Genomic DNA, 27,975 nt, shown 5'->3' on the forward strand with positions numbered 1-27,975 from the left:
GATAGTCAGATATAGACAGTATTATTGAAATTTGATATTAAAATCTTGAATTAAATCTTTCAAAATCTAAAGTTAATGAGAAAACATATTTTCCATAGTTTTTAAATATTTCTGAAGTGTTCATGCAGCTTATAACAGAAGGCTACATTTTTACTCATTATTTTATAGATTTCCAAAGTAGTTTCTAGTGATAATTTCTCCAGAAATTCTGAATATAGAATTTAAGGTAAAACTTTCTCACATAATTAGCATAATCAGCAAGTACGTGATCATAGAAAAACATTTTATGCTTCTAGCAATTCATTTTTCCATCACTATGCATACATTTTTAAGAGCTTTGTGTTTCTATCTTTTAAACTTAATAGTACACGTATTTTAATCTTTACTCCAATAAATTCAATACATATTAACTAATTTAGTAAATAATAAAATGTTAAGTAACAATAGGGCTACTTCAAAAAAATCTTGGAAATTCAATTGCTATAGAGTAACTTGGTATTTCCCTAAAAAAATTAGATTCCTTGCTAATGAATTTGTTTATTCTAGCATCTTTTATTTTCTCTTTAATGAAATGCCTAGATATTAAAGAAGGCAAGCTATTTGTCTAAGAAAAGGTGCCCAATGAAAAAAGCCCCAAAGTGAATAATGAATAGAAATAATAATATATATTATACTTATGAATATATGGATATTGAATGTATGTAACACAAATAAATAATAAATATTTAATAATATGGACATGTTAATTACATTCTGTTTATCATTACCCAGTGTGTGTTAAAACAATATGCTGGACTCATTAATAAATAAAATAAATCTTTTTATTTTAACCAAAGCAAAACAAAATCCACATGCAGAAGTAGAGAAAATCATGAATATATTTCAGTTACAACTTTTTGATTTGTAACTTCACAAAGGATATGTCTCTAAATTATTCACTGTTATTTATTGATTTGTTGTTTTGTTAGTGCAAATTTGAAACACACAATGAAGCACACTTAGTGAACAGGTATACCTACATTAAAAAAATCAATTTTAATCTTTCACCTCATTCTGAAATTTTCAGACCTCTTTTTATTTTATTTCCATATCCTAAAGCCTACCTTCTAGCTATTTAATTATTTATAATTCTGAGAGAAGGAACAGGGATTTAGCTCATTGGTTCAAGTGCTTGCCTGGCATGCACAAGGTCATGAGTTTGTTCACTGGTATAATAATAATAATAATAATAATAATAATGATGATAATTCAGAGAGAAATCATAAGATATTTAACTTTCTAAATTGAGTTAGCAAAAGCAATGAACCCCACATCAATGTCAGAAGTATTACTATGAAAACTTCCTTGGACACAGGGAGAATCTTTAAACCCTACTAGTTGTACTCTAAAGGCCAGACCAGCACTACAATTTACATGATCTGGTTCTTCTAGTGTGGTCAGGGGGGCATTAGAGGGGATTGCAAGAGGCATGGGAGAGCCTTGTGTCATGCACAGCCAACAATCTTTAGGTAAAGTTGGGTTGAAGCATTCAAGGCCCTATAAGTAGCTCCTAGAATATCAGAAGTCTTAGCATCGAAATCAATTCCCTGTAATTTAGGCAGCATCAAAGGTGGTAATGCACCTGGGGAAATTTATCTCTATAATCTGTTTAACCCGTTCTTCAACCAGGAGTTCTCTGGTCTTATCCTGTGGCCCACCTCCATCAGAGACATGTATTGGGGCCACGTTACTCCAGCACACTGCTTTACCAATTGTGCCATTACATGAGGCTTGGGCATACTTTGAATTTCCTATTACTGTCAGAGTGTCAGACCAGTCACCCCCAGCCCTTCCAATATGTGTCCTCAGAAGCTCAGCAGTGAAATAAGTCTTGCTGTCTTTTCCTGTGAATTCCTGCACTGAGTCATAGCAGGAGGAATGCATTTCTGAATAATAAGGACAGTCCTTAGGGCATGTCCCTGGTTGAATGCCTATTTTAGGTATCACAGGAGGTTTTTCTTTGCATTCCCACAGTTGAGTTACTCCTGTAGTGGTGGGCCTAGCAACAAGAATGGCTATTTTGTTTCCACAATCTGTGTGATTGGTCTGAACAATTCGCCCCACAAATCTACCACAAAATTGGCCTCCTCCACAATCACAAGGATGCATGTATAAAGATTTTAACAGCTGTTCTTGATTTATAGGAGGTCTGAATTCGATACGTGAGGTTGGTAACAGTGCTATGATAATCCGTAGTAGTAGACTAAAAGGGGCAGATACAAGCAAGCTATAGCATTACATGTCTGATGCAATCTAACTAAGTATAATCAATTTTAACTTTAAGGGTTTACCAGTCTGCTGTACAGTCCATTGGGTGTGGTCCTCATCATCCACCATTTCTAGTGACTTCACATGGGTATGGTGAATCCACGCAGTCTTTCCAGCTACCTTGACTGCAATGGGGGTACTGAGTACCATGGTGAAAGGTTCTTCTCAGTGGGGTTTGAGGGAGTCTCGATGATGGTGTTGCACCAAGACTGAAGTTCTTGGCTTGATGGGTGTCTTTAATGGTGTCTCCAAAAGCAGGTCTCAGTGTTTTTCTCTAAACAGCTGGTGGATGGAGGTCAGCACAGGCTGGAGCACCTGCAGGGACTTAATGAGGTCTTGGTTAGTTATCTCAACTAATTTGTCCTCAGAGAGCCTTGGGACCAGTGGAGGGGGTCTCCCAAATGTAGCTTCAAATGGGGAAATTCTGGAAACATAAGGGGTACATCTAGCTCTCAGAAGAGCAAAGGGAAGAAGCCTCACCCAATTATTGCCAGTTTCTAAAGACAGCTTAGCTAAAGTGTCCTTGAGAGTTCAATTCATATGTTCTACTTGTCCTGAACTTTGTGGTCAATAGGCACAGTGAAGTTTCCCATCAATTTTTAATGCCTGGGCTAACTTTTGGGTAACTTGGGCTATGGAAGCTAGGACATTATCGGACAACATGGATAGTGGAAGGCCAAATCAAGGTATCATCTCTTGCAATAGTTTTCTAGTTACCACTAAGGCTGACTCAGACTTGGTGGGGAAAGCCTATACTCAGCCAGTAAAAGTGTCTATTAATACCAAGAGATAGTGATGTCCCCGTAAAGCAGGCTTTACCATGTCTGTAAAGTCTACTTCCCAGTGTTCTCCTTGGGCTGTTCCTACATATAGGGTAGTCTCCATTGGGGAGCTTCTGGTCAGGTTTACTAACAGGCATTGTGGGATCTGGAGCTCAATGATACAGTCAGTTTGGAAAGTCTTGGAATGAAAAAAAAAAAACGAGTTTTGAACAATTCAGCAAGTCAAGGTTTGCCCTAAATGGGTGGTTTGGTGAGCCTGGTGTAGAAGCTCACATCCTAGTGCCTCTGGCAATGGCACTTGCTTATCTGGTAATTGATACCAACCCACTTGAGTAAGGAGCTTTGCTCCAAGCTGAGATGCTAATTGTAAGTCTTTTTTTTGTGTGTAAATTGGCTCTGATAAGGTGGGAGGAACCAACATTAGAACAGCTACTTGCTCCGGTAGGCCCCTCTGATGTGGTTGCTATTTTTCTAGTGGCTTGGTCTGCTGAATTATTTCCTTGGATGATAGGGTCTTCTCCTGTCCGATGAACCTTGCAATGAATAATAGCAACCCGCTGAGGTAGCCAGACAGCTGCCAACAAGTCTAGAATCTGTAGATCATTTTTATCTTAGTCCCAGCTGAGGTTAAGAGACCCTGCTCCTGATAGATAGCTCTATGTACATGTACAGTAGCAAAAGCCTATCTACTGTCAGTATAGATATTTACCCTCTTCCAGGTGGCTAACTTTAATGCTTCAGTCAAAGCAGTGAGCTCAGCCTTTTGGGCTGAGGTGCCAGGCTTTAACTGCTTAGCCCAGAGTACCTCCTTTTCAGTGGTCACTGCCGCTCTGGCCACTCGTTTGCCCTCCTGGATAAACTGCTCCCATTGGTGAAGTAGTTATCAGCATTCTCCAAGGGCTGGTCAGTAAGATCGGGCCACAGATTCTGCTGCGTGCAGTGGAGGTCCGCACACTCATAAAGAGGCAGATTTTGAGTTCCAGGGTCATCATCAGGCATAAAGGTGGCTGGGTTTAAGGCTGAGGAAGTCTTAAAAACCACCCACTCTGGGTCTAGGAGTAGAGCCTGATAATACAGAATTCTAGCACTCCAGAGCCACTTTGCAGGAGGGGTCTTGATAAGAGTCTCTAAACTGTGGGAGGTTACCACAGAAATCTTTTGTCCAAAAGTGAGTTTCTGGGGCTGGGGATTTAGCGCAGCGGCATAAGCGCCTGCCTTGCAAGCAGGCAGTCATGAGTTCGATCCCCGGTACCGAAAAAAAGGAAAAAGACAAAAAAAAAAAAAAAAAAAAAAAAAAAGACAAAAGTGAGTTTCTTAGCCTCCTTAAGTAATGTTGCCACCGCAGCTAGGATTCTTAGGTGGGGGGGGGCGACTCCTGCCACTGGATCAAGTCTTTGAGAGAGGTAGGCTACAGGTCTCTTCCAGGAGACAATGTGCTGGGTTAGGACTCCTTTGGCAATGCCCCTGAGTTCATCTATGAACAAGGTGAATGGCTTGGTAATGTCAGGGAGTCACAGGGCTGGGGCCTCTGTTAGGGTTCCTTTAAGCTGCTGGAAGGCCTGTCCACATTCATCTGTCCAGTCCAAAGATTTTTGAGTTTCTCCATTAAGAGAGTCATACAGGGGGCATGTTATCTCAGTAAATTTTAGAATCCACAGCCTACAGTATCCTACAGCCCCCAGAAACTCTCGTACTTGTTTATTAGTTTCTGAGATAGGAATCTGTAATATCAGGCTTGGATTCTTAGAGTTCTCTTTCCTCCCTGTAACTCACAGCCTAAATAAGTCACAGTTTGGTGACACAAGTGGATCTTTTTGGCTGAAACCTTGTAGCCTAATTGTCCTAAGGTTCTTAATAGCTCCCCTGTGGCCTCTTGACAGGACTCCAAAGTGGGGAAGGCTCTCAGCAGGTCACCTACATATTGTAAAAATGTCAGCTCAGGGTGTTCCTTGCAAAACCCCAACAGATCTCTGGCCAGGGCCTCGTCAAAAAGAGTGGGTGAGTTTGTAAAACCTTGTGGCAACCGAGTCCATGTCAGTTGTTCCATAACCCCAGAATGTGGGTCTGTCCATTTAAAGGCAAAAGTGGGCTGACTCACTAGGGTGAGGGGCAGGGTGAAGAATGCATCCCAATATGCAAGTACAGGAAAATAAAGAATATTGATGCTCCATTCCAGTGTGGAGTACCAGGTGCACTCTGGGTTGAGCAGGCTCAGTAAAGTGTAGGAGTTAAGCACAGTTGGATGTAAAATTAATACCTGCCTGTTGACCTCCTAGAGGTCTTGCACAGGGAGGTAGTCAGTTGTCCCTGGTCTCTCAACTGGAAGCAGAGGCGTGTTCCAAGGAGAGACACAAGGAATGAGGATACCATTGCCTCTTAGTCTCTGTATGTGAACTTTAATTCCCTTTTGGGCTTGGAGGCTTACTGGATATTGACACAAACAAATAAGTTGTGCCTAGGGTAGGAGCTCTATTACAAAGGGGCACTTGATTGACCGTCAGTCCTGGGGGATTAGTTTCAGCCCAGACCTCTGAGATTTCTTGTCTCCATTTGGTTAAAATTCTAGTTCTAAGTCCATAGGTGGTGGCTCAGGTGAATCGAACAAATTTTCCAGCAGGCAGTAATTTTCTCCTTCTGGGACAAGGACTAAAACTCTAATGCTCTTTTCAGGACCTTGGGTTGAGCCTGTTCCCAAACTTAGCCTTGGCTCATTTGTCAAGAAATCAATTTTCCCTTGCAATTTATGAAGGAGGTCTCATCCTAGGAGGTGGTCTGGACAGTCCAATACCCATAGAAAATCATGCTGGACCAACTTGTGTCCCAGAGCTAAACTGGCATTTACCTTTGGATGTGATCTTCATCCCCCTGTGGCTCCTATTACATTAACTGAGTCTTTAGTCAATCTTCCTAAGGGTTAGGTTAATACAGAATAGGTGGCTCCTGTGTCCACCAGGAAGTCCACCGGGTGCCCCCCACTTGAAGAGTTATCCGGGGCTCGGGGGGTGGCTATGAGCCCTGACTCCTCATTGTTGAGACAACAAAGCCTTTGCTTCTCTCTCAAGTTTAGCCCTTAACTTTGGGCAATACTTTCACCAATGTCCCATCTCTGTGCAATATGCACATTGTTCCTTATCTAAAGGAGGTCATTGTCCTTGGGCTTCTTTTTTATTGGTATTAGCTGGCCTTTTAGTTTCTCTTTCACAGAGTAATTCTAACACTTTGGTCATTTTCTTGTTGGTGGCTTCTTGTAAATTTTCTCTATTTTCAAAAACCTTTTGCGCTATCTCTGTTAACTAGCTGAGGGGCATTCCCTCAAATCCCTCAAGCTTTTGTAATTTTCTTCTAATATCAAGAGCTGACTGGGACATGACAGCAATATTAATCATGCGTGCATTCTCAGGTGCCGTCGGATTAATTGGGGTATGCAACTTTTATGCCTCTAGGAGGCGCTCTAAGAATTTAGCAGGAGATTCATCAGTTAACTGTCTTACCTCACTCACCCGGAACAAATTGGTGGGTTTCTTGGCAGCTGCATGAAGCACATCTAGAAGCCTCACATGATAATCATTGAGAGCCCTCTTACCTCTGTCCATATTTAGGTCCCAGTCAGGTCGGGAGAAAGGGAACAGCTGTTTGATCTTCTGCCAGTCAGTGAATGCTGACCCATCCAGTTTGGACTCCTTTTTCCCCAAGAGTGTAGATACACAGCATCACTTCAGCTGTGAAGAGGATGCGCAGAATCTGTTGGCAATTATCCCGGGTGGGGCAATGAGTAGAGAATACAGATTCTAAAAGGTTAATCAGAGTTCCAGGATCCTTTGGAAAAAGAAGGTTCTGAGGTCTCCAATTATAAAGGTCTGAAAACAAGAAAGGAGTATACACAAACATTGAGCCCCCACTTGGAGCAGGGACCTCCTGTAATGGATAAAGTGGAGTCACCTCAGGCCTGTGCTCTGAGGATGCCTTGGGCCACGGGTATCGGCAGGTGCAAATGGGATGTGGCAGGGATGGAGCAGTGGAATCAGGTTGGGGATCAGAGGTGGGATACGGGGGAGGCAGCAGGAGTGCGTCCAGTGGGTTGAGGGGTCTTCTTTGGAGGGCAGGACTGGAGGTGCAGTAGGTTCAGAAGGCAGCTTTTTGAGTTTTTCTTTTGGTTTGAGGGCCGCAATGACACCTTTGCAAGAGGGCTTAATCCAGGAAGGGGCAGCATAAATTATGTCTATACAAATGTGAATATAGATAATTTGATCAGGGTGAGCAGGGGGCCCAAAAATGTACCAGCAAGTGGTTTGTGCTGTCTCCATGTTAAAAGACCCAGAGGGAGGCCAGACCCCCTGGCCATTCCTGTGAGACAAAAGCTGTTAATCTGGCTTTATGAACTCTTTCTCCATATCCTTCAGCCTGCCCCTTGAATTCCTTGAAGTGATCAAGCACAAGGCTGAGGGGCATGCTGGATTTACATTCAGTTTGCCCCATGGCCAGCAAGGGTGTCAGTTCTTTTCTCCTGTGGGGGAATCTAAGAGACAGAGATAAGATTAGAAGGAAGAGACAAAACAACAGCGAGATAAGGATAATGATCAAAATCACTTTCACCCATTTTGGGCTCGTAGAAGGGGTTCCTAGAAGAAAATGTTCTGTTAGATTTGGGTAACCAACAGGAGAACAGTTAGACCAAAGAGACATACAGACATACAAGACAAGACAAGCTGCGGCAAAAATGGCCTTTGCTCAAAAATAGGTCAAATTTTGGGATCTGGAACAATTATCAAATTAACCAACAGAGCAGCTCCCACCCAGGGAAGAGTCACACATGGTCGAGTCTCATCCCAAAAAACAATTGACTCTGCCCTCGAGAGGTCCTTGCTCCTCAAATTGAGCACATCCCCTCCAAAAGTACAAATTGACCACAGTCCAAACAAACCCTCCAGAGTACTTACTTTAGGTGTTCAGAATTGAGTTGGAGGTCTTACTTCCATCCCAGATGAGCCCCCAAATGAGATAGCTTGGATTCCGGAATAAAATCCAAGGAAGCAAGGAATTAAGAAATTTGGAGCAAAGGCTTTGATTTCAGGCCTGGCAAAGCAGCCCTCTTAAGATCCATCCAGTGACGGCATGCCTCACAGACTAAGGAAGGGATTTTTAAGGCTAAAAAAAAAAAAAAAAAAAACAACAAACCACAGAGCTATTAAGTTGCTGACTCAGTCCTGACAACCTCTGGAAACTGTAAAGCTGTTGACTTAGTTCTGAAAACATCTGGAGCTTTTGATGCATTTTGTTATTTCCCATCCTGCAGATAAACAATATCTCAGAATAGTGCGTCTGCAATAACATGCAGAAAAGAAAGGAGAAAGTTAATTATCTTGGAACAGCTCATTAGCAATAATATGTGGAAGGGGTAGGAAGGTAATTGTTTTGGGACAGCTTGCTAGCAATAACATGTGGGAAGGGGCATAAACTTAAAAGAAGCTGAAACTTAAACTTTTATAAGGATTAGAAACTTAACCATATCGGTGCATACAGAACAAGAGGAGGCGCATTAGTTAGAGTTAAGCCATAGCAGGGTCCAGCTAAGCTTCTTTTCTGTCTATACCAGGATTTTTTTTAATGCCATTTCTACCTTGCAGCAAGACTCTGTACTGTACCACAGAATGCTATGAGTCACATAGATTTCTCACCCTACTAGTTGTTGCTGTTGCATATTACACATTGCCATGGGAAAGTGATTAATACATCACTAATTTACCCAGACTGAGCCCAATTTATGATTTTTCTGCCTCAGCCTCTCATAGTGTAAGGACGATATGTATGTGACACCCTATGCAGGTCACATTTTTAAAGTTTTATTAATGGTGGTTAATATTATGTAATGATGGAATTTATTATTATTTATTAATCATTTTCCTCTCATCTTTCCTCCTTCCCTGTTAGTTGTTCTTTTCCCTATTCCCCGATCACTTTCTGGTTTCCTGTTCTCTGTCCTATATTTTAATATGCTACTAATATGTATATTTTTTAGATTTCCAATATGTATTAGTCAACATTTTAATTGCAGAAAAATGTACATAAACCCCTCAACATAAGGAGAGTTTTAACTGGCTTACAAATTTAGATGTTTCAGTTCATGATAAACTAGCTTTCAAACAGGAACTCCATAATGAGAGGGTACTGCAGGGCACAACCAGTACATTAATGCACCCAGAAAGTAGAGCAGGGAAACAGTGAAGAGAGAAATGGAGGAGGGAGGATCCATGGACCTCAAGGACATGCTTCTGGTTGTGTTTATTTGGACATCAAAGTGTATCCTTGAGGTCATGGAGCCTGCCTACCTCAGGAGGCTTCAAACTGAGAGAGTAAATAACAGCAACAACAACACTTAAACCATTAACTATGGTTATAGATCTGTAGACTATCTCTGATACTGAAGAACTTGCTAGAAAGGGTGAAACAAATTTAGATATTCCTCAAGGGAAACTGTTGGTTTGAAAATGTATAACAAAACAAGTAGAGTTTTATGAATTTAAAGACAAAACCCAATATTCAAAGCTCTACCTACATATGCATACAAGGGATGATCAACATATTTGAATGCGAAAAATTTTATAGTTATAATAAGATACATTGTTAAAAACTCCAACTTCAAAATAAGAGCAAATATTTTGTGTATTTGAAGAGAATTACTGGCAATGTATCTTTTATTTTAGTAAATTAATTTACCTAGACACATATATGAAGTCCCATGCAATTTTATACCAAACAAATAAGCAATAAAGTGACAAAAATATAAAATGGGGACAAAAAAGAGAATTACCCTGTTTTTTTGATTGATTCAAGTATTCATGAGCAGTTCCCCCATCTCATTCCTTTTAGCTTGCTATGTGGGGACCTCTAATGTTCTCAAAGTCAAGGCTGGGCCATTTAGTCTGCTCCCTTCAGTGAATCTCAGCCTGGGGCTCTCCCCTAGGCATAACCTTGCAAAATGTCCCATTTCTTGTCTCCATCACTCAAACTTCCAGTTCTCTTGCCTCAACTCATGTAGATCTCTATAATTTAATGGTGTCCAGATTTAGGGAGAAAGTTTACTAAGCACTCCACAAACGCTTTCCGTGAATCCCAGCTTTCCCAGAGTTCTTTGCTTCTCTTTGGCACTTGTTTTCTCCTGTACTCAATGCCAGAAAGGTGGAAACCTACACCAAGACTGTCTGATCCTTTTCCTGCTATTTCTAGCCCTGACTCAATTCCCTGAGAGTGGGTTGGTCTCCAGACCTATTCGGGGAACAGAGCTCATAAATGAGGAAGCACTTTCCTATTATTAGCACAGATCATGCACCATTTCCTAGCAGGGGACACTGAGTGGTTCAATAAGCTCTGCGGACAATGCAATCTGGAGAGAATGCAAAGCAGCTGGCTCCTTTTTGGCTTCTTATCCCAAGAGTTTTGAATGATTCATAAAGTAGCGCAGTCTCCAAAGGGTGCAAGGAAAAACCAAACAAGCAAATGGCAAATAAACAAAAAAACCTCATTTGGGGAATACCTTAGATTCTTATGTTTTCTTTTCTTTGTTTCTTTTTCTATGTTTCATTTGTTGACTATCTGGTGCAAACTGTATTCCAGTAGTTGATGTCACTTCCACCTTATATAACCTTGCATTGATTGAATTTGTTGTCTTCCTCGGAGCTAAGCATGGGCGCAGCTTCCACTATACCATGAAGATGCTCTCCTACCACATTTTCTTTTTTTTTTTTTTTTGTCTTTTTCATTTTTATCGGTACCGGGGATCGAACTCACGACCGCCTGCTTGCAAGGCAGGTGCTTATGCCGCTGAGCTAAACCCCCAGCCCCTCCTACCACATTTTCTTTACTAAATATGAATGGTTTCTTTTTGTGATAAAATATGAAGAGTGCTAGTACTACCTAAATGCTTTCAGGAGGTTTTGCTTTGGAGTCAAAAATTTAATAACTCATTTTTTTCACTCTATTCACTGCTCCATAGGAAAAGGTATTCACAGGTGAAAAGGAGGGTGCACACTCAAAGTCTACTGCCTTTTTCTGCAAACATTAAAGCAAATAGATTACTGGAACCTGGAATTTTCAAGCAGAACTATCCTGAGCCTGTTTTAAGACATGCAATTTATCATGTTTCCATTTTTCTCTGGAGGGTCTGCTAAGTCTGCAGTCATTAACCAAACACGTTTTTTTCCCAGGGATTGTAGTGGATCCTAGATTTGTGCCCTTTTTTCAGTAAAAGACAGTTTTGGGTATCACAATAAAAAAGGGAAAACAACAACCAGATGAATGAGAACTATCAAGCTGGTCCTACTGACCTCACATTACCAAATTATATCACAGAAATCTAGGAATTCTGAAATTCTAAAAAGTTAAAAAGTTCAAAATTGACTTACCAGATCATGATTAATCTATATTCCTACAGTTTTAGAGGCTACATACATTTTTCTTGCACTTTTTTTTCACTTCAAAATGCACTGTGCAGGCTGTACTTGCTTTCATCTATATCTCTTGAAGATACAAATGAGGACCTTCTAGCATTCAGACCCTCACATGGTGGCCAATGTTTCTTAGAGCATAAAACTAGAAGATGCTAAACATTTCTAAAGTTTAGCTTGGCAATTTATTAGCATTAATATGTGTCATATTCTATTTATTGATTAAAGTACATCAGAGGGTCAAAGGCACTACTTTGAAGAAAGATGGCACTACTGCATGATTGTCATTCCTTCAGAGATATCAAATCATTCTACAACCTACTAAGGAAAATTATCACTGCAATAACTAGTGGGTCAGAAAACAAATGCATTTAAAATTTGAAACATGGACTTATGTGGTAGTACACAGCTGTAATTCCAGCACTCAAAAAGGTGGGGCAAGAGGATCATTGAAAATTACAGACCAGCTGAAGCTACAAAGCTAGTTCAAAGCCACTCCGAAGGGCATACCAAGACCTTGTCTCAGAAACACCAAAACAAACAAACAAAAAATATGAAACATTATAGGTGCTCATATTTTATTTGTGTGAAACTACAATTTTAATATTAACTGTAAAAATACAGCTAAAAGAGGGTTTTTTAACCCTTAGGTACAGCCACATAGTTGTTGAACAAAATTAGAGTTACTGACTTTTTGCAACATGGACAAAGTAGTCCTTGCATGTAGTGTCTTAGATGCAGGATGTTAAGTGGGTTTAAGTATAGAATTTAGCTTTAATTAAAGTAATTTTGGAATGAAAAAAGTGATTTTGGAGAGGTTCTTAAATAGGAGTGGATGTCCTGGAACTAAGGTAATTCTATGATTAATATCTGTATTAGATGCATTTATTTATTTATTTATTTATTTATTTACTTGTTTGTTTTTGTGGTACTAGGGATCAAATCCAAGGCCTTGCGCACACAAGGCAAGAGTGCCTTGTATTAGATTCTTATCTAATATTAAAATATTAAAAACTAGATGACTTAAAATAACAGAAGTTCACTCTCTTTCATTTTCTAGTGGCTAAAATTTTAAAATAAATGTATAAATAAGGTCATGTACTTCTAATTTTTGCCACATCTAAATTCGTGGAGGACACAGACTTATCTAAACCATAGCATTCACCCAGGACTTCAAGTGTTTTAAAGTTCATGTCATCTCATAAGGCAGTGCACATCCATTATTCTGTCCATTACCAGTATTCCCAACTTTCAAACTCATTCTAGTGTCATTCAAAAGTGAAAGTCAAAAATATCCTCTGAGACTCCAGGCAATTTTTTTTAAATGTGAGCCTCCGTGAAGGAAAATAATGTTTTGAAAAGCTACATCCTTCCAAGGTACTCTATGGGACAGGAGAAGATATACATATGTATTCCAGAAAGAGAATATATGGAAACAGGAAGAAGCAATCAGTTCAATGCAAGATCAAAGCTCTGGAAGGCAAGTACTACTCTTAAATTTCAAGCTGACCTTGTATGTGTATTGCAACAAGAAGTAGATCACCAACGGGGCTTGGGTAGAACTGATGTATAAGGAATCATTGCTCATGGGCCACTCTTTACCCTTGTGTTGGATTTGCACACTGCCTATACTTCTTCCCAGCTGACACAATACACTGGTAATTTCTCTGCCTTCTCAGACAAAGCTGACAACATTGTTTTCCAGCTACAAACTTCTGTTCATCCTTCCACACTTTTTTTAGTCTTAGAAGTAGCTGCCATGACCCCATTACTCTTGTACTTATGTGAAAAATCAGTACCTTATGAAAGTTTTCATAGACTGGAATGGGCACAAACAGTATCTGAGTCTACCTGAGCTGCGGCTGGACTGTAGCCTTGCAGCACTTTGCTGCACAAAGTGGAAAGACAAATCCATAGGTGGCACTAGGCATTGTGGATGGTTCCCTGGGATCAGTCCCTAAAAGAAATCTGTCCAAGACTGGTGGCAGGAAAACATGAAAACTTCTGCCATGGACTTGAAGTCTTTTTCTTGTCCTGCTATTTAGTACATAATATACTTACATCTGTGCTAATCTGTTTAGTAAGATGCTCCATTGGTCATGCCTCTTTTTTTTGGTCTCCTAAACATGCTCTTTTACTCTTTCCTTGTCAGGCAGAACATTTTAAAAATTTGTTTGCTTTGATTTCCTTTCCTCTCAACTAACATTTCAAGCAGCCAGAATCATAAGAAGACTGTATTATATTTTTTTAGAAATAACTTCCAATGTTTTTAGCCTTCATAAATATGCCAGTCCATAAACCTCTAGGGCACAGACAAAGTTCACTACATTCTTTACATTCATATAACAAATACTGCCTTCAACTTCCAATATAATCATCATTTCCATTTGAGTCTAGTTGCATAGTCTGACTCTGGACTTCCACCATCATCCCCCAAAATGTGCCCTTATAGGATGTAAGTTTTGTCTGGACTGCTTCTCCAAATACATTAATCATCTCCAAAGCGATCACTGTATACTCAGATACAATTATATTAAAAGTCCTATCTTGTTATTAATATATGTATTAGCTTATTTTCCATTACTATAATAAAACTTATGAAGCTGAGTATATATAAAGAGAAGATGTTTGCTTATTTCACACTTGAGACTTCAAGACCAAGGTCAGTTCACTTCATTGATTTAGACTCTAGTGAAAGTCTTCGTGGTTAGGTCACCAAAGGACACAACTTTTCCAGACATAAATGCTCAAGAGTCACATATGCAAAACATTACTAACCACAACAACAGCTCATATAACAAATGAACATGTGAAGATCCAGGATTGAAATATCATTTGGGCAAAGATATTTGGTTTTGAATTCTGTCCTGCATTATTTTGAGTTGGTGAACCACTACAATAATTGGATAGTAATGTTGCCAATGGGAAATAAAATTCTGGAGAATCATTAGAAAATTTTAAGAATGGATTAAAGCATTATAGAGGACTATACAGAAATTAAAAGTGAGAACATTAAACTCTGAATAATATCTATGGTGGGAGTGAGAAAAAAGAAGGAGAAATAATTCTTAAAAGTAAAAATACTTTTATAGTTATCTACTTTGCTGAAAGACTTAATGAACAGAATTATATAAGAAAAAACAAGATAGGCAATAACCCAAAACTGTACTTTTGGGTATACTAATAAAAATACAAGGATCTGTATTAAAAAATATTTCTCTAAGAATATATATTTTTGCAGAATACTACTATCATGAATGAATACTAATACCAAGAATAAAGTAAGGTCTCTCCTGACTTGAGTCTATAATTCTACAATGAATGACAAGAAATCATAGTGTAAAAAATAAAGAACAAAGTAAAAGATGATAATAGGATGCAAGGAGATAAATCTTCCTCAAATGGGAAGAACATCAATGGAGGGAGGTGGGAAGGAGTGGAGGAAATGAGCCTGCACCATCTCTACACAAGCAATGTAAACTTTATGTATAACATATATATATATATATATATATATATATATATATACTAAGCCAAAAGAGATAAGTGTGTAACTGATAGAGATATGGTTTGTGAAACAAAATTTAGAATAAAATTTCCTACTATTAACTGTGTAATTTTTAAAGCAAGGGTGGTATAACCAAAAGAGATAATGATAATTATAATGTATGAAGTTGTAATAGCAATGTTTCTAATACAGGAAAAAAAGCAGAATCAAAAACACAAGATTGCATTTTTCAAGTTTATTTATTTATTTATTTGTTTATTTATTTAGTGATTCTGGGGATCAAACCCAGGGCCTTGTGCATACAAGGCAAGAGCTTTACCACTGAGGCACATTCTCCCCCCCCCATTTTCATTTGAGATAGATGAAGTGCATCTTTTAAGAGTTTAAAAAGGGAACATAGAAACTTTTCCTCATAGATATTTGGCAGAAAGGTGAGTTCTAATCACAATGTCAAAATGAGTAGGAGACTGAAGAAAGTGAAGATTCGTTCCTATGAAAAAGTATCTTCAGTACAATATCAAATATACCTTTTAAAATAAAACATTTAGTAATGGTGTCAAAGTATGTGGAATAAAATTGTAAAACCACTGGAACTATGATAAGCATAAAAGAAAAAATTTAAATAATATGGTGGCTTAGTTACATTTTTATTGCTGAGCCAAATACCCAACACCCACATGCTCAGAGAGGAAAGGTTTGTTTAGCTCAGTTTGTGGAGGTTTCAGTCTATAATCAGGTGGCTCCAAGGCAAGGTGGCTTGGCAGAGGAACATCACAGAGGAGAAACAGTTTGTTGCAGGCAGAAGACAGCAAAAGTAAGCCAGGAAAGTTCATAGCTCTTTCTATTCTTATACTTTATCCAGATTACTTAGAATGCATAGTGCACCCCTAATCCTAATGGCCTAGATCCTAGCACTGCACCATGAATCATTTCCCATGTCACACTCTCTCTCCAGGCACCTCTGAAAAAGCCTTGACTTCATGAAGTCTTGAGGAAACATCTAGACACAAGCCAAAACATATGTGTTCATATGTCATGTAACCAGTATAATACCATTCTCTAAGAGAAATGTTCAGAAGTTGAAAAAATAAATTTAGAAGTTATAGATACCATTAATTGACAATTGCATGAAGATTAGTAACATAAGGAGAGAGCTTCTGGCAAGTGTTGCTATTATGTTACTTAGATGTAAGAATGAAAGAAGAGTTTTAAAGTAAGTGAGAATGTTTCAAGAACAATTGGTAAAGAAGTGAGTGATCTTTATAGGTATATGATTCTCACATGATAATGTTTTAGGAAATTAAATGCTTCATAACAGTAGTCTATTTAAAAATACTTTTTAAAAATCAGACCATTAAGTTGATGTTTATTGAAAATAATCTTTATTTTATCATGTTGAAAAACCTCATATAATAAATTGCCTACTTTGAAAAGAATAATATATATTTGAGACAAAATGTCAAATACTTAGTGGAACTTAGTAATTTTTTTACTGAGAAACAATGATTATTTAATTAAGAAAGTAAAAGTATTCTCTGATGAGTTGAAAATCAAGTTTAGTAATTATTTCAAGAATTGGAGTAATGGAGGACTGAATATCTCTGCAAGCAGGGAGGGATCGCAGGATCCTGAGGCACCTCGGCCTGTGGTGAGTGCCCAGCACAATCTGCCCAAATCTCAGACTGTTCCAGACCCCCCAGACTTCTGGGTGCAGTGAAGTGGAGCAGTGGGTTAGAGGCCACTACAGCCGCCTCCCCATCCCGGCTACATTTGGAGGTCTGCTGAGCTCCCGATGGATGGGCAGGCCTACACTATCCCCCGAGCCCAGCCGCGCCTAGCCATCGGCATGCAGAGGAGGAGCTGGGCGGATCTGGAGTGCCTGCAGAAACCCCTTCCTTTGTCTGGAGGACTGTGGATATCTCTGCAAGCAGGGAAGGATCACAGGCTCCTGAGGCACTGCGGCCTGTGGTGAGTACCCTAACCCAGCTGCGATTGAAGAGCTGTGGAGCTTCCAAGGGGCAGGTGGGTGCATAGTGTCCCTGAGGCCCAGCTTGTCTGGAACTGTGGAGTTCTGAACAAGCAGAGGAGGGCCATTGGTTCTGCAGGCCCAATGGCTTGGGGTAGCGGGGTGCCAGAGTCTCAGTAGCTACAAACATAGAAGGGGATTTTCAACAGATCCTGAGGAAGCTTTCAAATAACACTTGAAACACAGAAATATAGGAAAATGACAAAATGAAAGACCAAATTACAACCTCAAACCTCCAGCCCATCTCAGGAAACCCTAGGAGGAATGTATTTAGAAGAAAATATATCCCATCCACCTCATATATCAGACACAATAGCTACTGAAGTTGACAAGCAACTCCAGGAAGCTTTAAAGAAATTCAAACTCGAAATAATTTCCCAGATAAAAGAAGAAATGATAAAAGAAATGAAAGAGATTCTAAATATATCTAAAGAAAACACAGATAAAAAATTGGAGGAACTAAACAAAAAGATAGAATCCCTAGACAAGCAATATAAGAAACAATCAGAATACATAATGCAGATGCACAGAGATATACAGGAAATAAAAAACTACACTGAAAGTTGTAAAAACCGCCTTAATGAAAGTGAAGATAGAATTTCAGACCTTGAAGACAGGATCGCAGCTAGTGAACAGGAAAGGAAAGATCTTTTAAAAATAACAAGGAATCAGGAAACAACAATTCAACAACTGCAAGACGATGCAAAGAAGAATAACATAAGAATGATAGGGATTAATGAAAAAGAAGGAGACAACATAAAGGATATCAAGAGGATATTTAGAGAAGTAATAGCTGAAAATTTCCCAAGCATGAGATCAGAAACTGACATCAGGATCAGTGAAGCATATAGAACTCCAAATAGTCATAACCAAAATAAAACTACACCCAGACATATAATAATCACCATCCCAGAAATCCAACACAAGAATAGATTATTAAAAGCTGTCAGAGAAAAAAGACAGATCACTTATAAAGGAAAACCTATCAGAATCACAGCAGACTTCTCATCACAAACAATAAAGTCCAGAAGAGCATGGAGTGAAGTATTCCATATCCTAAAGCAAAATGATTTCCAACCTAGACTGATATATCCTGCAAAACTATCATTCAAAATAGATGGTGAAATATGATACTTCCATGACAAAGAACAGCTGAAGAACTTCATGAACACCAAACCAACCCTGCAAAAAATATTGAAAGACAGTTTAGATACACAAAGGAAAAAATCACTAAGCAAAGCAGATAATTAAACAGAACAGAAAGATAAAGATGCAACAGCAGAGAGATAAGATTCCTACAATTAACCAACATTTAACAGTAATAACCATTAATGTAAATGGTCTCAATGTACCAATCAAAAGAAACAGACTAGCAGAATGGATCAAGAAACAAAATCCAACCATATGCTGTTTACAGGAAACCCATCTAACCCAGAAGGATACTCACAGACTGAAAGTCAAAGGATGGAAAACAATTCTTCATGCAGCAGGAATCCAAAAAAAGGCAGGAGTAGCCATTCTGTTTGCAGACAACGTGAACTTTAAACCAACAATGACCATAAAGGATAAAGAAGGTCACTACATACTCATAAGGGGAAAACTCCAAGAGGAAGAGATAACTATCTTAAATATATATGCACCAAACTCCAGAGCACCCAGTTATATAAAACAATTATTAACAGAAATGAACACTCAATTATCAGTAACACAATTATAACAGGAGACCTTAATACACCATTGACACCAAGGGACAGATCAACCAGACAGAAAATGAGCAAAGAAATAACAGAACTGAATCATACCTGTGAACAAATGGGTTTGATAGACATATACAGAATGTTCCACCCAACAACATCAGAATACACATTCTTCTCAGCAGTACATGGATCATTTTCTAAAATAGAACATATATTAGCTCACAGAACATATTTAGACAAGTGCAAAAGAGCTGAAATCATCCCTTGCATGTTATCGGATCATAGTGCTCTGAAATTAGAAATTAATGATAAAAGATACTGCAAAAATCCCACAAACACATGGAAACTGAATAACACACTCTTGAGTAATCAGTGGGTCACAGAAGAAATTAAAGAAGAAATCAAACAATACCTAAAAGAAAATGAAAATGCAGATACAACTTACCGGAATCTGTGGAATGCAATGAAAGCCGTCCTGAGAGGAAAATTTATAGCACTGAGTTCCCATATCAGGAAAACAGAACGAATACAAATAAATAACATGATGCTACACCTCAAACAGCTAGAAAAAGAAGAGCAAATCAAGCCCAAAGCCAAAAGAAGAGAGGAAATTATAAAAATCAGAGCAGAAATCAATGCAATAGAGACTAAGAAAACAATCCAAAGAATCAATGAATCAAAGAGTTGGTTCTTTGAAAGAATAAATAAAATTGATAAGCCCCTAGCCAACCTTATTTAAAAAAGGGAAGAAAAAGCTCAAATTCATGCAATAAGAAATGAAAAAGGAGAAGTCACTACAGACCCAATAGAAATACAGAAGATCATCAACACCTATTTCGAAAACCTCTACTCTCAAAAGTTTGATAACACAGAAGAAATAGACAGATTCTTAGAAGCATATGAAGTGCCAAAGCTAGATCAAGAAGATGTAAAACTGCTGAATAACCCAATCTCTGTTACTGAAATTGAAAATGTAATTAAGTCCTTACCCACCAAGAAGAGCCCAGGCCCAGATGGATTCACTGCAGAATTCTACAAGAAATACAAAGAAGACCTAATGCCGACACTCCTCAAACTATTCAATGAAATTGAAAGGGAAGCAATCCTTCCTAAGTCATTCCTGGAAGCAAATATTACTCTAGTACCAAAACCTGAGAAAGACCCAACTAAAAAAGAGAACTATAGACTGATCTCCCTAATGAACACAGATGCAAAAATCCTCAATAAAATATTGGCAAATAGGATCCAGCAAATCATCAAGAAGATTATACACCATGACCAAGTAACATACGCAAATCAATAAATGTAATCCACCATATCAATAAAGCCAAAAATAAGAATCACATGATCATTTCTATAGATGCAGAAAAAGCCTTTGATAAGGTCCAACATTTATTCATGATAAAAACTCTACAGAAAATTGGAATAGATGGTCTTTACCTCAATATAATAAAGGCCATTTATGAAAAACCAACAGCCAGCATCATATTAAATGGCCAAAAATTGAAAGCCTTTACTTTAAAATCAGGCACAAGACAAGGATGTCCTTTATCACCACTCCTATTTAATATAGTACTGGAAGTACTAGCCAGAGCAATTAGGCAAGAAAGAGAAATAAAAGGGGTAAAGATAGGAAAAGAAGAAGTTAAGTTGTCATTGTTTGCAGATGACATGATACTCTACATAGAAGACCCCTAAGCTCCATTGAAAGACTCTTTGATACAATAAATAAATTCAGTAATGTGGCTGGATACAAAATCAATACTCAGAAATCAATAGCATTCCTATACACAAACAACAAAATCACAGAGAGGGAAATAAGAGAAACTGGACTATTCACATTAGCAAGCAAAAAAAATGAAATATTTAGGAATTACTCTTACGAAAGAAGTGAAAGACTTATACAGTGAAAACTATAATACACTGAAAAAGGAAATTGAAGATGATCTCAGAAAATGGAGAGACATCCCTTGCTCATGGATAGGAAGAACAAACATTGTGAAGATGGCCATCCTCCCAAAACTCTTATACAGATTCAATGCAATCCCAATAGAAATACCATCAACATACCTTATAGATCTAGAGAAATCACTCCTAAATTTCATCTGGAACCAGAAGAGACCTAGAATCGCAAAGGCAATTCTAAGCAGCAAAGACAAAGCAGGAGGCATCACAATCCCTGACTTGAAACTATACTACAAAGCAACAGTAGTAAAATCAACATGCTATTGGAATCAAAACAGAGCTGAGGATCAATGGAATATATTAGAAGATACAACCACAACTACAAACACACTCAACCACCTTATCTTTAATAAAGGAGCCAAGCAGGTTCACTGGAAGAACTACAGTCTCTTTAATAAATGGTGCTGGAAAAACTGGCTCTCTATTTGCCGAAAACTAAAGCTAGACCCATGTCTATCACCATGTACTAAATTAAAATCTAAATGGGTCAAAGATCTGAATATTAAAACAGAATCTATTCTTTCAGTACTTCCACTAAATCTATTGGAAGACAAATTGGGTAGAAACCTTGGAGACATAGGAGTAGGTAGAGAATTCATGAACAGGACTCAAACCGCATGGGAAATACTTCCCAGAATCAATAACTGGGACCACTTCTTATTAAAAAGTTTCTGCATGTCAAAAGAAATCTCCAGCATAGTGAAAAGAAAACCCACAAACTGTGAAAAGATTTTAGTGAACTCTCTCTCAGACAAGGGACTCTTGTCTAAAACATATAAAGAATTTAAAAAACTCAGACCTCCAAAATTCAAAGAATCAATCCAAAAATGGGCATCTGAGATGAATACGCAATTCTCAGATGAAGAAATGCAAATGGCAAATAAATACATGAAAAAATGTTCATCATCATTGGTCATTAGAGAAATGCAAATTAAAACCACACTGAGATACCATCTCACTCCTGAAAGAATGGCCAGGATCAAGAAAACCAACAACAACAAATGCTGGAGAGGCTGTGGGGAAAAAGGAACTCTCCTGCACTGTTAGTGAGAGTGTAGACTGGTACAGCCTTTGTGGAGGTCTGTCTGGAGATTTCTCAAAAAGTTGGGATTGGAAATCCCATTTATTCCAGCTATTCCACTTCTAGGCATATTCCCAGAAGAACTGAAAGCATCATACCACAGTGATATATGTGCACCTATGTTTATAGCAGCACAATTTGTAATCGCCAGATCTTGGAAACAACCCAAGTGTCCATCGACTGAGGAATGGATAAAAAAGTTGTGGTATTTCTATACAATGGAGTATTATTCAGCTATAATGAAGGATCACATTGAGATATTTATCAATAAATGGGTGCAGCTTGAGACCATACTCATAAGTGAAATAAATCAATCTCGCATGTATGAATACCGAATAGTTTCCCTAATGTAAGTAATGATTCAAATTTATTAAAATATGTGGTAATCATGATTCCCCATTATGTGGCCTTGAAGCCTTATAAAATTTTCACTTATTGATTAGAAAGGCTTTATTCTGGGCTTCTTGATATGGAAATATTTGAAGCTATAGTATATGAAGTTTTATCCAAATATTTCAAGGAAAAAGACAGACACTATGGTAACTACTATTCTTTAAAAAAATTATTTAGTTATTTCTTATGTTTATTTTAATTAAGGGAAAAATTTAAAAATTAGGATATATAATAGTAACTCTTTTCGATTTCCTATTAACTTGTTTTGAAGTCCTGTAATACTCCCACGATCTTGTTTTGACTTATTAGACTCTGTTCCATTCTGTGCAATAGTATCAAGTTTGAGGGTATAGGCAACTACTTTGAAGGCAATAAGATTCACAAAGATGCCCATTCTGGTTTGACTATTGTCTCCTTTGGAAGTCCTGTAATGTTTACAATGCCTAAGTTTTATTGGTCTTGTTCTCTACTGTTTTGTCCAACTTTATAATATCTAATGAGATAGACAATTCTTTTTAAGGAAACAAGAGACAACGTTGATAACCATTGTTAATAACCTTGTACTCTGTTCTACATCATGTGCTATGTCTATCCTTGGTTTTCACTGACAGCTTTGTTTTTCCATATTTGACTTTATTCTCTCCCCCCGAAAAGTAATAAGAACTAAGGAGTAATAAAATCCAAAATGTGTAAATTTTGTTGTAAAAAAGAGAGGGAGGAAAAAAAAAAAAAAGAGCCCTAACGGATATAACAGCAAGTGTGTTTAGGGGTGTTAAATAGCTGACTATATTAATGTTTTTGGATCATTGAACACAGCTGTTTGCAGTCTCTCTGTTTGAATGTCTACTTTGTATTCTTTGATACTGTGATTTGAGCAACTATTTCCAAGATGATAATATGTAATCTATTAACAGGTGATTTCTTACTGTTATGGTTTTTTTTTGTAGTTCTGTATTATGTGTAACCTTACACTGCTTTGTTTTGTTTTGTGTTTTTCTCTTTTTCCTCTTAAATAAAATAATAAAAAAAAAGAATTGGAGTAATGTATTTCAATTTGCCAAAACAAAACTGAACCAATTCATTAATCTTCACTTGTATTTCAGTTTAATGAAATAACAACTACTTAAGTTGAAAAAAATGACGAATGGTAAAGTTTAGATTTGTCCTCTGGGGGATTACATATGGAAGTGGATAAAATACACTGAAAATAGTCAATATTTCAGAACATATGTTAAGCAAAAATTACCTGAAAGTGTTAGAGAAAAATGTAACACAATGGACCCATATTCAATTAAGTTTGTTAGATGTCTATTGGTCAGCTTTATATGATGGAATCCACAAAGATACTAATTCAGTTTTTTCATTTATTATATTTATAACCTTGGATATCAGTTAAACTTTCTTAGTTGCAATATAACACCATAAAAATATTTATCTCCTAAAGTTCTTAGATGATTAAACTTTTATGCAATAAGTACATGATAAGGTCAAAGATTATCTTGTATGTAACAAGTATTCTAGGTCTTCCTTTATCTCTTTTGTGCAAAGCACTTTCTGTATCCTCCTTTCTATAGGACCACTATTGAACAGGAAGTCAGTGTGTAAAGTTGCTCAGGTCCCTGATGTCAGAATTCATATAGCTTTCCATATAAAATGCACAATAGGATAATTTTGACATTCTTGATCAACAAAGTGAGAGGTAGGAGGATAAACAGAATACGGTGAATCTTTGCTTGTGGTATGTTTGGTTTGATTTTTTTTGTTTGCTTGTTTTTGTGGTACCGGAAATCGAACTCAGGGCCTCATGCTTGACAGGCAGGTGCTCATGCTACTGAGCTAAATCTCCAGCCCCTATTTGCTGGTGATAGGCATATAAAATTATTTTTAAATGGAGACTAGTGTTTTCATTGTGATATAAAGTGACTATATGATTCTTTTAGAAAACCAAAAAGATTAATGAGCTGGCCTCAAAATAAACCTCATTAATGTTTACATGTTGGCTCTAGCATTAAGACTATTTTTTTAAAAAGTGGTTTATTTTTATTTTTATTCTATGTCTGTTTAGGGTGCTTTACTCACAATGTAGCTTGCTTTCTAAGTGACTTTATGATAAACTAACATTCCTGACATTTCATTTATGTCAACTAACTGTCAATTCTTTGAAGTTTAGCAGTCTCTTACAGATAGGGGTTAAGTATGATCATGATGGATACATGCTTGGTATGAATATGTCTATTAAATCACTAGTCTATTTTAAACTTCTCAGAGACGTGACCACTTAATAAATCCAAAGACCATGTGGGGAGAGGTGGAGACCAAGGTAAATATTCTATATTTACATATATTCCTCTCATTTTCAGCCCATAATCTCGTATATTATATTTCCATCATCATAATACCAAAAATTGAAAATGTATAACAAATGATAAAAAGTTATTAATGACAATTTATATGTGTATCAGATTTTTTGGAGATTTTCATTCTAAATCATTCAAGTATACTTTCTTGCAAATTTGGCAATTTATTTAAAAGTATTATTAAAATGTAAATTGAATGCTTTCAAAATTATCCACTGTAACGATTAATACAATTTAATTGAGATTTTTATTTTAACTAAGATAAGAATACTAATGTAAATTACCTAATGTCTACTTTTTAGAACAAAAATACACAGAGATACTTGTGTTCAAATGTCTATTTAAAATTACAAATTTTGTGGGGATAGGAGTGAAACAAGTTAAGACTTTGGGCAATATTTAAAAGATTTTTGACTCATAAAATAAATTTATAGGTTTATAATACCTGATTTTCTTGTTAAATAGTATGCTTCTGAATTTAAATTGTCAATTTTCCATTATAAATCTAAGTTCCAGGCAGTATGTTCTAAGGTCAAATTACATCAGAACACCTACTACTGTTCATGAATTATTTACACTGAGTCCATGAATAATTTTTCAGCATGCCAACGTCCGTTTCTGCTTCCCATCATCATTTCCTCATGAACAGACCAACTTCCATTTTAAGTCAAAGTTTCTAATTGCCAAAAGAAAATGAACAAATAAATAAATAAACAAGCTATCTACCTCCCTTCAGTCAATTGCAGATACATTGTCCTATTTTCTCCTCTATATTCTAGTGATCTTTTCTGGAACCCTCACTAAAGTAAGAAAATAATGCATCAGGGGAAGCCATAAAGTTTGAAAGAAACAGATAAGAAAAGCTAAGCATATTTTCACCAAAAATAGGCCTTAATATTATATAGTAGCCTGCAAACAAATAAGTGAGATTCATGTTTCCTTTTTCAGCAAGTACAACTGATATGCTTAAATACTGTATAAATTCAAGTGGTTTTTTGCATCAAATATGACACTGATTAAATTGGGGGAATATTTCAGCAAAACTGGGAAATTTAATACACAGCTAAAATACAGTTGTTCTCATATAACACTTTTAAATGTGCTATAGATTTAGTTGTCTCTACAAATCTCCTCCTGAGATCCACTTTCATCTGGCAACTAATGTAAGGTGTAACAACTAGCTGTGACACTTTTGTAATTGCTCCAAGCACATTCTTTGTCCGTCTTCCTCACTTAGAATCTTTTTTCTTTTTGTTTTTAATTTTATCTAAAGAAAGACTAAACAAAACAGAAAATGGGTAGAAATAATACATACTTTCAAGGAAAAAAATAAACAGTAAGAAATCACTAGGTGATGATTACAGATTGTCCTCTTACAAATAGTTATTCAAGATACTAAAGTGGAGCATATAAAGTGGGGATTCAAACAGTGAGACTGCAAACAGTTCTGTTCAACTATCCAACAAAAACTTAGAAATATGGTGATCAATCCTATATACTTAAACATACATACAGTTATCCATAGCTTCAATTTTGTTGAGATTGAACGAACCTAAGCAGGTTTATATCACTCTGAACGAAGAATAATACTATTGTGGGGTTTCACATTATGACATTCCAGGATCAGCACTAGGTATTTTAGTGTCTCTTTTTCTTCAAAGTATCGTTCATTCATCATGTGTCACAAGATCTGTTCTCATAAACTGTTTATAGATTCTACGCATGCATGAGTCTTAACTGGTATTTCTATCCTTTCTATATTAGAGGGAGAAACAAAGCAAAGCAAGACAAAACAAAACATTACTATAAACACATGAAATGAAAAAAAGATATAAGACCATTGTACAAGGAGTTCTACCATGGTTCCTGTGTTGTATCTTGTTATCTCCAATAGAATTGGCTATATCATCAGACATAGTATAGTTGAATACATCAGTACATAACAGTATTAATAAAAGCACAACTTTGTATATAGTATAGAACTTCAAAAACCAGCAGTTATCAAACCAGAATGTGTATCATAGAGCCTTGTCATCTTCAGTGTAATTGCCTATACTCTCAGACTTGAAACTATTAATCATATCAGTTTTGAATAAAATCTTCTCTGCCTCATTTCTGTTATTCTCTTTTTTTGCCATCAGTCATCTGCTTATCTTCTTCATTCTGTTTTCTGCTCCATTCATTGAGGCCTCTCTGCCACTGCTCCTGGAATCCTAGTACTTTTCTCTCTCTCTCTAGAATGCCCTGCAGTATTCTCTGTAGAGTTGGATGGGTGATTGTAAATTTCCCAAGTTCCTCTTTGTCTTGGAAGCATCTTGTTTCTCCATTAATTTCTAGAGACAGTTTAGCAGGGTATATCAAACTTTGATGGAAGTTACTTTCTTTCAGGGCTTGGAATATTTTCGTCCAGGCTCTTCTTGACTTGATGATTTGTGTCGAGAAGTCTGTCATTATTCTGATGGGCCTTCCTTTATAGGTGATCTGTTTCTGGTCTGTAACAGCTTTTAAAATTCTGTTCTTATATTGAATTTCTGGGATCTTGATTGTTATATGCCTGGGTTTAGCTCTGTTTTGGTTGTAGGTGGCTAGAGTTCTGTATGCCTCATATATCAGAATATCACTTCCTTTTCCTATGTTTGGGAAATTTTCCTTAATCATTTCTGTGAATAAACTTTGTAGTTCCATTGTTTGTATCCCAGCTTCTTCACTCACGTTCTTTATTTTCAAGTTATAGGTCCTCTTGTCATCTTCTAGCCTTTGTTTTGTTACTGCTTATTTCCTTGCTATTTTTAAAATGTTTTCCCTTTCATACTCCCACATTGCAAAATTGTCCTCCAGTTTGGATAATCTATCCTTAGTTTCTTTGAAGCTGATTTGCCATCTTTCCATAGAGTTTTAAATTTCCTGGTGATCTCTTTGAATCTGCTTTACGTATTCAATATTTTTTTATATTCTTCACTAAATGGTTCTCTACTTTGTTTGAGTTCCTCCCTTCTTCTGTCTGTGTCTGCTTGAGAGGTGCTTAGTATCTCTTTTATTAATCTTATTATATCTTGCTTTATTTGGCTAAATGTTTCACTTTTGAACTCATCTATGAGGTCCCAAATATATCTCCTTATGTCCACTGGCACTATGTCTGATATTGCATGTTTGCCTTTCTCATTCTCCTTTATACTTACCTGTCCTGGGTTAATGTTCTCAGGGTTGGAACCTTGGTTATTTTTGTTGTTGCTTCCTCTTCCCATCTTTTTTACTTCTTCCAGGAGGCCCCAGTTTCTTTCTTTGTTGGTTACAATTCTTCTGAGAACTACTGGCCAGTCTCCCTAATGAACACAGATGCAAAAATCCACAATAAAATACTGGTAAATAGGATGCAGCAAATCATCAAGAAGTTTATACACCATGACCAACTGGGATT

This window comes from Cavia porcellus, unplaced genomic scaffold, assembly GCF_034190915.1.
Source record: "Cavia porcellus strain 051 isolate PalLab524CR breed Dunkin Hartley unplaced genomic scaffold, mCavPor4.1 scaffold_4, whole genome shotgun sequence".
Classification (NCBI taxonomy): Eukaryota; Metazoa; Chordata; class Mammalia; order Rodentia; family Caviidae; genus Cavia; species Cavia porcellus.